General features: G+C 38.3%; 1 protein-coding gene across 13 annotated transcripts in view; it reads left to right on the forward strand.

Annotated features, from left to right (window-relative positions):
• Positions 1-757: 757 nt before the first annotated feature.
• tenm4 (teneurin transmembrane protein 4) overlaps positions 758-14166 on the forward strand; it is a 148670-nt gene continuing 135261 nt past the window's right edge. For 12 of the 13 annotated variants that reach the window (XM_019345294.2, XM_019345296.2, XM_019345297.2 and 9 more), the window contains exon 1: positions 758-1254. The gene's annotated coding sequence lies outside the window, so the exon portion shown is untranslated. Of the gene's footprint in view, positions 1255-1371; positions 1519-14166 lie in introns of those variants that run through there. The other variant, XM_019345295.2, reaches the window with a different exon arrangement.

The following is a 14166-nucleotide window of genomic DNA, read 5'->3' on the forward strand; positions in this document are numbered from 1 at the left end:
GTCAGATGAAACAAGACAGATGGTCTCCTCGTTAACCTACCAAACCCTAGTGTCAGCGGTTTCAGCACAGGTTGAGGAAAACACCCGGGCTCATTCTCAAATGTTGCAATATTGAGCTGTACAACTTTATTAGTACATTTTAGGTTGCATTTACTAATGAAAGCCTATTTTAAACATCGTAGTTTTGACTTTATTGGAAACAATTCAGTTTTATCATATCAGCAGCAATTGTGACTTAACACAAAATCTACCATTTCTTAATGTTTCTTAATTCCCATTCCATTGATTTTATAAGTACTAGGCAAGCTTATTTAATGTCTCCTCATAGACTATATTTGTAATGGTTAAGTATCTCCCCCCAAAATAAAACATTACTACACATGGACATTTTGAGTAACAATAACTGGCACCCTGCACACATGGAAGGACGCACTTGCAGTGTGCAACACTAATTCTGGTTGATTATGACCTTTATAATTATTAAAAACGATGCGCTTTGACCAAATCTTAATAGGAGGACATCGGTCAGGTCTAACTTATTAAGTCCTAATTATGTTTTGGAAGTCTCTATTCCTTTAAAATTGTTATCTATCGAATATGTTTCTTAGATTTTCCATGTCTGGTGGAAAATAGGATGAAACATAATGTGTTAAACGTAAATAACATTAGGGCAACACTTTTCCCCCCCTGTAGGGTTATTACTAGAACGATTTTCCGCGGAGAAAAACGGGCAGATATAGCGGCAGTAGCCCATACCGAAGGGGGCGACCACGCACAGTCGCTCACTCATCTATTCTCCAAACTCGTAATTGTAAATCGTGAGGGACCACGCAGCTTGCCATTCCCCAGCACGTCGGCTGGCGTGTCACCTTATCTCCCACTCTGTGTTCGGGGACTGTTTAACATATTTCTCCCTAAGGATTTTGAAGGCGTTCAATTAGGGCTGTGCATGTAAATGGGCATCTTGGACGGCTGCCTTTCTCGTCCATGTGTGCTGCTTCTCTGAGAGCACTGTAAGCAGCTGCAGCAACAGCAGCGGCACCTTGGAAGAGCAGGAGCAGGAGGAGGAGGATTTCTTTCAGCCGTACCGTGTCGTGCACAGTGGAAATACTCCGGTTACTATCAAAACGAAAGGGAGGGAAGAAGAAGACGGCGGCGAAGTAGAAGCATAAGAGCTTTTGGGGGAGCAATCCAGACTGAAATAGTGAATTGTCAACGGGACAGGCCTGCTACGTTGGATGTGTCTTCAGAATGGTAAGGTTTATTTTACTGATTTTTTGTGTGTGTGCCTGTGTTGCAGAAAACAGGGTCAGCGGCACACAAACATCATGCAGCAGCGGAGCAAAAACGGACAACTAACGCACGGAGCCGCGATCACTTCCACTACAGACGTGTGTTGTTTTTGAACATAGCGTTTGATTGTGCGAGCTCTTTGTAAATCTGCCCGTTTTGCTTTGCACGTTAAGAAGAGCGAGCGAGCGAGAGATTAACGGGGGGCTTCGTGAGCGGTGCAGCACGGTAGGTTTACCTGCTCCTCGGTTTTAGCAGCCCAAAGGGTTTGCAGACCGCCTTAACATCGCGCTGTGTAGATCTGACATCGAGCAAAAGGATCAAAAAGTCCATACTTGCTTTTCCTAGCAGGCTGAGGATTGGGAATGGCTGCAGCGTGTCCTAAATGATGTGAGGTAGGCACATAAATAAGGATGTGGAAGGACTGAATTTAGGTAGATTAAAATACTGTGATGTATGACTGTAAGCCTAACCTTGTGTTGTACAGTGACTGCCTCTAAGAGTAGGCTGCGACATTACATTATGTTACAAGTCATTTATTTATTTATTTGTTTTGAAAATCACGGGGCAAATGAAGGGGTTTGAAGTGGCTGGGACCCCCCCACACACACACCTTGTCTTTTTTAAAATACAGGTGGGTCCATATTCAACTTTGTAGGAGCCTTATAGTGGAGTAGCAGTACCAGCCTAGTGAATTGTGTCGGCAGCTTTTAAATGAAGCATGAAGCAAGGCCCAGGGAATACTGCATAGCTGATTTGCTGCAGCATAATAATAGTAATAATATTAATAACTAATAATATTAATACAGGGCGTGCTTTGGTCTTTATAGACACACACACACACACACACACACATATAGATATAAGTCACAATATAACTTTAACACAACATCACTGTAAATTTAATACAGTTTCACTCTGACTTTTTATAAAATTAATCTTTTTAAGTTTCCAAAGGCGAGCCCTCCAAGCTGGGTTATCGCAAAGGGTCACAATGGAACCAACTGAATTAACTAAGGTGAATAAATAAATCCCCTTATTTAAATTAATGCAGCATACAAACATTTGCGAGTGAAGGGTACTCAGACTCGGCAAGTTGTGAGACTAATACACACACCCACACTTGTGAGAATAGTATGCTGCTCGTAGATTTTTGGCCTCGTGCTACATCACAGTGATAGATTTTGTCGGGTTGCTAATGATGTCTGACTAGAAATAAAGTTATACCAAAGAATTGCATAAAAAAAAAAAAATTAACGCAAAACTTACATAAACTGATATCAAACAGATTAGAATGTGATGCATTTGAATAATCACCAATTTGCCACTCTTAAAGTCACATAGTCTGATAAGTAGTTGTTGGTTCTAAAAAGTGAAGTTTCCCTATCAAATGGAACATTTTTTAGATTGTTTATAAACTGAGAAAAGGTACTGCAGTGTTTCTTGTCTTTGCTGATAGTCCAGCTTTTCTCAAGACTGGCTTTAGTCAACCAGAACATTAAGAAACTACTCTGTGTACGTGGCGAGATTACACAGAACAGAACTCACAAGTGACATTGGTAGTAGCGGGATGAGTGACCTCTGATATGAGAGGTTAAAGCCAGGGGAATCCAGGGGCCCTCTGTCCTCTATGGCAAGTGTTTGGAGTGAACATCAAATGAGAAGTCTGAAGTTGTTAGGTCCCGTCGAGGTTAACCTTTGTAGAACAGGGCTGCATTCTCTCAGTTGTCTTTGTCGTGCTGATGAGCTCTGAGAAGCAGTCTCAGCACTAGTTCTCTGCATGATAAGAGGGGGAACAGCCCTCCCTTTGTGGTCACAAATGAAAAATCTGTTGCATGTCTTTTCGCCTTAGTTGTCATTTTATTGTGAACTGAATGTGCAGCTATTCTCCAAGGGACAGATGGCTGAAAGAAAGATGACATCAAAGTTGTGGTTGGACCTTGTTATATTCTATAACCGATTGTTGTGTTTGAACTAATGTTGGCAGTGTTCAGGGGCAGAAGGATGACAGAGAGGAAACAATGAAATGCTTCATTCCCCATGGAGTTTTCCAGGGGGGATATTGTGTATTTCAAGTAATAATTGTTGTAGGAACTGTACCATCATCTAGGGAGCAAAAATGATAGCACGTTTGGGTGAAGAGTACGTCCTCTTTGATCAGTGGGAAGAGCACGACGCTAGACAGGAGGTCACATCCATTTAAATGATGGATCCATTATTTAAATGGACAGGAATACAGCATTTACCTGTTTTGCACGACTAAAAACCTTAAATTGATCAGGGTGTCAATGAAGTCAAAACTACTATCTGTGATATTTTCCTTGTGTACTATCTCTTAGTTTTTTTCTGCTAATTTATACCGTGTGTGATCCACATGCTTTTTCATCTTAGAAGCTCTGAGTGCAACAAAGGCAGAGGTGAATTATCTACTGTGTGGAGCATTATGTTTAGTTGAAGCTGCAGTCTGTCATGCTCTGATTTATCACATATAGAGCTAATGGCTAGCTGTCACGATTACACGACATGAAAGCTAAGCAATACGTGCACACTTTTCTCACTCAAGCATGCCCACACAAACGCACACACGCACAGACACCTCTTTTTTTTTTCTAATGTTGACACGCCAGCTCCAGACTTTGCGTGACAAGTCGAGGACACTGTAAAAATCAAAAGCATGTGGTGCTACCAAATGACCAGCTAATCAAGCATAGCAGTTCTTTCTGGAAAATCAGACTTCCTCCTTTGTACTACTAATAACACTATATCAGATCTCTCTTTTGTGAATTTTATGCTGAATCATTCTAATTGGACGTGCACAAAACTGAAGTAAAAGAGCACGGACTTGTCAACCTGACGTTAAAAATAGAACTCTTTTTTTTCGAGGCAGTCTGTTTTAGTGCTTTTAGAAGCTTCATGGGGTTTGTTGTGAGTTGGTAAATCAACAAAAATGTGAAGTGACAAGTGCCGGAAAAAACTGAAAAAAGCTAAGGACTTTTTAAACAACTAAAGAGGCTGAAAATTGCAATGCAGAGCAGTTCCCAGTTGAATTCACCTTGGTGGTTTCGGTTCCTTGAAAAAACATACCTCAAGAAGTTAACTTTGATGCTGTATCGCTGCTGTGCTGACTGCATTGGGGCCCATTTCACTAGGTAAACAAAGAGAAATCCAAAAATCCCAGATAAAAAAAAAAGAGAGAGAGAGGTTCTTTTTTCATTTAACATTATTCTCTTACAGATTTATTAATGAAGGGAAATATGAACAAACAAACATTTGATCTCACATCAGGTGTGCTGAAATCCTTTGTTTGTTTGAATGTGTGTTGCAGTTTATGACATCATTTAAAAAAAGAAGTGGAATCTTACACCTGTATGGGGCTTTGAAAGTCAGAATCACTCAAAGTATTCGAGGAGTGAGATTGAGGGTGAAATTATGCACTTGAGCCCCCGGACACAGGATAGTATTTCTCCTCTTGGGAACATGGCAACAGACTCTCCTTTGTGTCCGACATTTCATAGTATGCGTGTAGCAATTTTTTAAGATGACTCTCGCTGCTGCAGAAGCTAATGACAACTTGCAGGTGTTGTACTGATTATCCCTACAAATTCTACTTTGATATATGTTTGTCTGCTCAGTGGCACAACAGAGCACTAGCCTGTTTTTCTTATGCTATACTACGTTATCCTCCTATATCTGATTTCATTTTAGATAGAAAAGAAGAAAAATCAAAGTAAAGTGGTTAGTTGAACTCAGGGCACATTTATAGTGATGGCCATAGTTCATGCATTAATCATCTTTTATGGCTTAAAACCAGCAGTTCTGTTGCACAGAGACTATTTTGTATATTTTTTAAAGTGAAATTTCTTACCAGTTGCTGTTATTTTATGTGTTGTTGTTGGATATAACATTATTGTCTATGCCACTGATTTGATTTGAAAAGGATGAAGAAAAAAATAGACTTTGTTCAAGAAATGAACATCATTGGCAGCGGCTGTTTCTTTCTTGCCACTGGCTACTTGTTGGTCTGTTTCCTGCTTCTGCAAATGACATGTTCAGATCACCAGTTCGTGTACAGTAAACACCCTGGGCAGGCTCATGATTATAACCACAGGGTGTCTGAATGTAATAGCTGAAGTCATTAACTTAGCACCAGAGTATATCTTTTTATTTTAATTAGAGAGAAGTCAAAGGAAGGTTGAAGGAGACCTCTCCATCAAACTTAATCTACACCCTGAATAAATAATAGCTGCCAAAAATCAACATTATCATTTTTCATTGCATTAGATGGTTATATAAGACGTGCCAGAATTTGAGCTCTCTCATAAAGCACAAATTCAAACACTTTCACTTCTACTTTAGGTTACAGGTATGGGTTTCTAACCCCAACCAGTCACAGCAGATGGCCCTGCCCCTCCCTGAGCCTGGTTCTGCCGGAGGTTTCTTCCTGTTAAAAGGGAGTTTTTCCTTCCCACTGTTGCCAAAGTGCTTGCTCATTGGGGGTCATATGGTTGTTGTGTTTTTCTCTGTATGTTTTATTGTAGGGTCTGCCTTACAAAATAAAGCACCTTGAGGCGACTGCTGTTGTAATTTGGCATTGTATAAATAAAATTGTATTGAATTGAATTGAATTTACAACATACAACCAGTCTGATTTTCTTTTAATAATGTGTAAGTCACCACAGTGCCTCAACTACTTGTATTCTGTCATTTTATAACCTTTTCTTGTGTTTATCTAAAAATGCAGACGTAATACTGTGGCAGTTTCTGCCTGTGGACAGAAAATGGTATTAAATATTTTTTATTTATCAATATATTCTATTAGAATAAATATTATCTTGACAACACTTCATTGCTTAAAAAAATCTATAAATGCTATTAGAAACTTAGTTCTAGAGTAATTCCAATTACTAGTATTGCCCAGGATTTAGAAGTTAGAACTTTGAAATACATAAATCTCAAACATCTTTATCTGCTTTGTTATCCTATTTTCTTTTTCAAAAGATAGAGGAAATTTGCATGGAAAGCAAGAATAAGTATGGCTTAAACTGACAGGATCTCATTCCCACTTTTAAATATGGTTCTGGACAAGTAATGGGACGAACGACCATCTCAGCAGGGTCATTAGATCTGATGGTTGCCTTGCATGGTTGTTAACAGCCAAATAATATGAGGCCATTTTAGAGGACCAGGTGCACTTAGTGCAAACACTGTTCTCTGAGCTTATCTCCATATTCTCAGATGATAATGCCCCCAGCATATTCGGCAGCTTCTTGAACGCCAGGATATAGTCAGGTAGTTTCATGATAATTTCTCACTTGTCCTTTTTTAAGAATGTCAAATTTAACAGTTAAAGAAAGGGTGTTGGTGCTCTCAGGATCTTTGCCAGTTAACATTTGCAAAATGTGGTTATACCAGAAATATGCTGTCATTTTAAACAGTTCATCTTTATTTCATCGTTATTTAAATATAGCTACATCACAGCAATAGTTGCCTTCAACTACTTTATACTATAAGGTAGAGTAATTACAGTATTACAGAGAAAACCCCCCAACAATTATTCGATCCCCTATGAGCAGGCTTTTGCGACAATGGCAAATACACATAGAGATTTTTTTCCTAGATAAGAAATAAGATAAGATAAGATAGATAAGATAAGATAGCCGTCAAAACAGCGATAAATTTTTTTAAATTCATGTTATGTTTTTTCCTTGACTAGAATTGCAGTATAATCTAATGGAAATATAGTGTTAGGTCACACATGAGGCAAAAATCTGAAGTCTAACATGCTTAGATTCATTCACGAAAGCATTCAATTACTCACTTGTACCCAATACAATGCTAGTTTGTGCCTTGCATTTTATATTGTTCTAGTCCACGGGTTCACCTGAGTTTTTACTCTTGAAGTTGATACGAGTACACTTATGTTGACTAATTATGTTAGGCTAAATGATTCATTGCTTTATGTCAACAAGGTTAACCATGACTTGAAGTACTACAGCTGGTATAGCCTACATTTGTCTTCAAGCAGGAGTTGGGAAATAAATTCCCCTGGGTCTCTTGTCACCCAAAGCGTATGCAGAGCTGCATGTCCACAGCTCAGCTGTTTCCTTGAAGGTTTAGATGCACTACTTAAACCAAAACCAAATCTTGGTAAGGCTCACTAGATAATAATCACTCTATTGAGACCAGTGAAATGGCTTTGGTTTTAAGTAGAATTTGCTCAAATATTTGAACAAAATATATTAAAGCAGGTGCAAAACAAAATGGACCATTGAGGCAGCAAATTAAGCAAACTGAGATGGTCCACAGCCTAAAATGTGTCATAAATTGAATGTCAAAGCGGGAATTATCAAGCAGTTTGGTCTAAAAGAGCAGATTTGACATCCCTGGCCTTCCAAACCTTTGTTTGATTGCCCATCATGCACTAAAAAAAATCTACACTGATGGAGAAAAATTGAGGCTGACCATTTCAAACTGCTCGCAACTACTGCTCAGACTTACTCTGCCCAACTGTCGGGTCAATGTGTTTTACACCACTTGAGTTAAATGCAGTGCAGCAATTTGCCCCACTCACATTGTTGCGTGTGTGTACTGTGGCCTGCTCCAGCTATGGACAGTAGATGAAAAAGCTAGTAATGTGATGATTGAACCTCAGCTCATGTTGAGCTTGAGAAAGTGACAGGAATTATAAGATGTCCTTGCAGTGTTTGAAAGTCGCATTATGAGGGTGATTTAGCTGGCAGGCGTCACGTTCCTTGCATCTATCACACTAACAAAGTGGCATCTTATATTTTCTGTGTCTTCGAATCCTCCCATCAGATCAGCGTCCCTTGTGGCATTTCATCATGACCAGGATAATCTTATGCAAGATAGTGAAACAGCAGTTAATTTGCAGGTAATTAAACCCTAGTGATTTACAGTTGAAAAAGCAGCATATACAATAAGAAGTCAATATGGCCATATAATGTTATGAATAATAATAGGGCCACAGCAATGCCAGTGCCGTACTTATATTTGAATCACTGCACGGATTTATAGGGGGTGCTGACACAGAGCTCTGAAAATCGAAAAATGAGTTCATGTCCTTACTGTATTAGCTGGGTGGATGGCACTTCTGAAAAACCAAAGTCCAAACACCCTTTGCTTTGTGTAACTGTCCCAGGCTCATGTTACAAGGTGCAAGAAGGAACAGCATTGCTGAAGGCAAAGATGTAATGCCAGTTTATTAAAGTAACCACCTTCTGCTGTGGCTTACCCTGTCTCCTCTTCTAAAAATTACTATGCCATCCAATGAAACTCAATTCTCAGACACATTTTGAGGCAAGAATATTTTGTCTAAGCCTTAGTACCTTTCTAATACAAATACATTTCATTTTTAAATAACTTACATTTTAAATTTTGACAAAGTCTGCGTGAGGAGTGGTTCTGGAATAACCTACATTAAGTTTAACTCTCATGTTGGGTTGTTGGTTCTTAGTCCCTTCTTTAAGTTTAGGCTAGAATTAGTCATCAAAACCATGTGTTTAAGTCAACAAAAAGATAATGGTTGTGGTTAAAATAGACTTTTTCACAGCATCAACTTTTTTGGAAGCTTCTCCTCCATTTTCTAGGTTTCCAGGGTTACATGTCCTGCTCATCTAATGTAGGTGTAAGATTAGGTAAGCAAGAACATCAATTGCAATGATATGTTGATTACACGCATATTTATGAAATGTCACAAACCATACATTTCGTGAGAATTGAAGCACGAGTGAGAAGACAGTTTAATGTATGGGAATAACCTGCTGTGACAGGTGGTAGCAGGCCTTGTTACTACCCTGATTTGAAAATTGAAGACTGTAGATTGTGTCTGGTCTGGAACAAACATAGCTTTTATTTAGTCAATGCTCAGCAGAGATGTTTTTACCAAGTGTAGTGCCTGAAAAAGGATCTGAATGTTTTCTAATTTTGTAAATGCAGTAATAAAAAATGTGTAAGTATTTGAACTTTGTGTTTGTTTCAGATTAATGAAATCTACTCATGAAAGGCTGGATTACAGTGTTTAGTTGTGACAGTGGTTAGCAGGTTGTTGGGCAACAGAACATACATGCCGTAGTGTAGATATACTATATTACATTATATCTTAACTTACATTGCTTAAATTCGGCTTGAGATTGATTAAGGTCTTAGTAGGCATCGTGATTACTTGGGAGGCCTACGGAAGTTTTACTCTGCAGTGCTACAGACTGTTTGTAAGATTTAACTTCAAAGTGCTTGACTTCAGTCCTGAATCCCTCTCTAATCTCACACTAATTTGTTGCTTTTAGTTAAAGCTATGATTGCTGTGACAGAGACATTTTTAGAGGATGTGATTTAGGACTACATGAAAGGGAAGATGCAGGACATTTAGAAGCTTATCACACTCCTGACTGATTAAGCCTTTTTTAAGAAATTAAAAACATTTTCAGATCAGAGTGTTTTTATAAGGTTGGCATCCACTTGCTGCCAGCATCTGTTAATGCTTTGTCTTCTGAATTATATGTCCAAGACTTTATATGCTTCTAAAATGTAGAAAGAGCTAATATGAACTGTTCAATTCTTGTACTGTATGTATTTGGCTATTAGCATAGGGATTTGCATGTTTGTGTGTATGTGTGTGTGTGTTTGGCAGGGGGTCTCTTTTTACTTTAATATAGGATTATATTATTTAAGTGTCATATGGATAAGAGCCTAAAAGTATGTTAATTCAGCTCATGGATAAGAAGAGCGCTGTGGGGTTTACTGCCAGCTGCTACCTGAACGCAGTTTATTTACCTTGTATGCCTGGGGAACACTTACCAAGGGGTAATATAGTCTGCCTGTAGCCATCAGTAGATCTCTGGAAACATTTATTTAGGGAAAGGACTGGTGAAATTATCTTTCAGTTTCTTAGAGTCTTGCTAATCCAACTAATCTGATGTTGTTTCAGGAAGGAAACAATCCCCTTTGATTTTGTCTATGCGAGTGTCACTTGGTGTCAAGGTTTTCCTTTGTAGCTACGGAAGTTTAACTACATGGGAAGATTTTCTGTGCCATAAAGTTCTTGGTCCAAACTTCTGACTGAAAACTGGTTGAAACTGGCTGGTTATATCTGAGTCATCAAAGTGCTGTCAACAGCGCTTTCTTTCATCACCCAGTCAGACACCATCGTGACATCCATGACATAACATTATGATTGTCTGGAAAAAAAAGAACCCAGTCCCTTTTAAAATTTTCCTTCCAAACTGAATTCAGATTCCACAGTTTTGCAAGTTTTTTAAATCAAATGGCACTAAAAGTCTTTATTTCTTCAGAAAATTGGCATTTTTGAAACCTGCTGCATATTGCACCCACATTGGGAGGATTTCAGGGGCAGGGAAGTGCTGAAAAGAAGTTGTCAATATATTTTGCAAGTGTTAGGCAGCAAAGTGGAGTGATAGCTCTCAAGGGGGATGGCCTTAAGCTGTTATTCTATAAATATTAATAAAGCCCACTAGCCTGCCTGGAAGGAAGCTAGCAGTTTGCTCATGTCACAGACAGGGCTTCAATGTGACAAGTTGTGAAAAGAGTGACGAGATGGCAAGGAAGTGGTAAGATGACATTTAGTGACAGGTCTCATTGTTCAAAAATGAAACGTCATCACTAAAAATGGAAGCTAAGTTTGCTGACCTGTCCCATGCAAGATTCAAATAGAAAACAATACAGGTGTGAGTTATATTTACTTTACAGTAACCAACAAAATACATAAATCACTGTAAGAAGCTTTGTAAACATTGATTGACATAAGTTTATGCGATCACCTACATGCTGCATTAGCTATTGTAATTGCAAACATATTTTCACAGTGGACTACTTGACACAAACACGTTTTACTAATTTGACTTGTTACCCTGTGTCTAACTTATGTGCGTAAAAGTGTCTGCAATCTGGTTATTGTGGCTTGTACTTTTGTTGTTATCGAAGCACTCGAAACTTACAGTGGCCTGTTTATCCACATGGCTGCCTAACTGGAAGAATAATGGAACCAACAATGTAGACAAGAATAGAAGATTTTGGCTGCTGCTGACATTGCTCTGCCAAGATGCACTTGTTGTATGCAGCAAAGACTAAGCAGCGACACAGCGCTTTGGCATGCTCATAGATGCAAAGCATTTGCTTTGTTTGTATTTGTTTCACAAGCTACAGTAGCCTACATGCAGATGTTGTTTTATTGAGAGTTTAGAACAACAGAGGCGAAAATTAAACCATGAAAGTGATATTGATAGGCATAAAAAGGAATATAGAGGAGTATACACATATAGTGTGTGTTGTTTTTCCCCCAAACACTTTATCCAAATGCTGCTTTGACACAGAATAATAAAATATCACTTTTACATTAATCAAAAAAAAATATTGTGATATAACTTGTCTTTCTATTAATGAGCACATCAATTTTTACCATACTATGGCACATCATTGTTATTGAATCAAGTGACATTGTTGTTAATGACCTGTAACTGCACCATTTCCTTTATGAATAGGACATGTTTTAATCCAAAGATTAAACTACTGCATATACACACATGACTTCAATATGGCAACAGCTATGACCATTATGCAATGGCATCATTCTGCAGGCTTTTGCTTAACCACAGTATTTGTGTTAATGGCGTTTCACACTAGTGAGGAGATAATTCCTGTGTGCCAAGGTGTAAATTTGAGCAGCTTTGATGTTAAGCACTTTAACATTCAAGATGAGGGTGTAATTTAGTTGACAAAAAGCTTTATTGTCAACTTATTTAATTCCTGTATGAAAATCAGTTTTTTAATATGGCTTGGATATCGCAAAATTGCTTTTCTTTCTCGGTAATTATGACCTATCTGGAAGAAGTCATTTTTTATGATGCACTCAGGGTCAAAACTGTATCATACAAAATGGTGTTGCACTAATTATGTGAGCAATCATCAAAGTAGACTAGTAAATGAGCAAATTTGACTAGACCTGCTAGTTTGAAGTTCTTTTCAAATAACCAACCAAAGCTGTGATATTTAAGACCTCAGGGAATACTTACCTTGCCAAGTCGTCTAGGCAAGCAAATCCAAATCCTATACAGGAGCACATATAGTACTTACCATGTAGCTCTTATTTTTATTGAGTTGAGTAGATTTTTTGTATTGTCTTGTAAAAATATATAAAGTGTACTGTAGATATAGTGTATAAATAGGCCTGCAGGACTCAACCCATTTACAGCACATTTGTGGAACTAAGCAGTTTGTGTACAAGTAAACTATGTTCAAACTGAATGGACATTCTGTCTTTTCTAAGAACTCTTACAAATCCTCTATTGGCAGATGCTCATGTGGCTAGGTCCACACACTGTGTCAATCACAAAGCAACCATAATGACAGTGCAGACGTTGCAGTGTGATTGTTTTCATTAAAAGGGCTGGGAGCTGCTCAGTTTGGTAATGCTGTGGACATTAGGTTTGTCCAAAACATGTACCCTCTGTAACTACAAATATTTTTTTGGTGAAGTGTGTCTTTCACTTATTCTTTGTAGTATTTATTGATTTAGCAATGAATGTACTGAAATATCAATTTTAGATGCTTTTAACAAACAGTCAGCACTCCACAATTTATCATTTTCAGCTTCACAACAAAAGCTTTGTAGTGGTTCTCCAGTGGAGGGCTTTTATTTTGAAGCCCTTAGGCTTTTACAGTATTTCATGACAACTCAATCAGTAGGTTGAAGTGTCATAAATCAGAACATTTGCTATTATCTGTTTAAATGGAAATGTAGGGACAAAACAAATTCAAAAGGACATTGACTCCCACGTTACTCTGGAGCAGAAGTAAATAATCAGATTAATAATTAGATAAAGATGTTGTGCCAATCTATACCCCATGATGCTCACACAACCCATCATGGCGTGATAGTTTTCCCAAGCCGGGATCATTATGTGACATCAGGGTGGTCACCCCCTGCTGTGAGGACGCAGTGTAAATAGAATTTAGTGTGGCATGCAGTGTCGTGGCTGTGAAACCCCCCCAGCAACATTAAGCCTGCACATAGTCAACCTCATTGAAACTTAAGCTGCCAACTTTTGATGTGGATGAGATGATTTACATTCATGCATAGTTTGCTGGAAGGAACAGAGCTTAGAGTCAAATGTCAAACTCAAAATGCATTAGATTTATGTTACCTTTTGCCTTTTTGAAAACCATACATTTTCATTTTTATTTCATTAAACAACTGAAATATTATTTTTCAGTAGTTTGTTATGCTTAGAAAAAGAAAAACAATACAAAAACACTTTCCATACTTTATTTTTACATATTCATATACAGGCGTCTGTGTAAACCTGTGAAGACTAACAGGTCTAAGACTAAGACTAAGACTGCTTACTGCTTCCTGTTATATCTGAATAAACTACAAGACTTCTGGAACGATGTCTTTTGGAAAGGCAAGAGCAAAGTGGAGACGTTTGGCACCACCAAACACAGTATATCAGCACAAACACCTCATAGCAACTGTCAAACACAATGGTGGAGGAGTGATTCTTTGCGCTTTTTGCACAGCCACAGGACCTTGGCACCTTGCAGCTATCGAGTCGACCATGAACTCAAAGTATCAAAGTATTCTAGAATCAAACGTGAGGGAATCTTTCCAACAGCTAAAGCTTGGCCCAAACTGGATAACGCTACAGGACGATGATCCCAAACACACCAGGAAATCTGAAAAAGAAGAGAGTCGAGGTGTGGCCCACTAAAAGTCAAGAAATCAACGACTGAAATACTGAGACAGAACCTTAAGAGAGCTGTGCTTATAATGTAATGAATGCTTGTAAACCTCAATAAGAGGTAAAGAAGAGTGGGTCAAAATTATTCCACAATGATGCGAGA

Source organism: Oreochromis niloticus, linkage group LG14 (genome assembly GCF_001858045.2).
Source record: "Oreochromis niloticus isolate F11D_XX linkage group LG14, O_niloticus_UMD_NMBU, whole genome shotgun sequence".
Classification (NCBI taxonomy): domain Eukaryota; kingdom Metazoa; phylum Chordata; class Actinopteri; order Cichliformes; family Cichlidae; genus Oreochromis; species Oreochromis niloticus.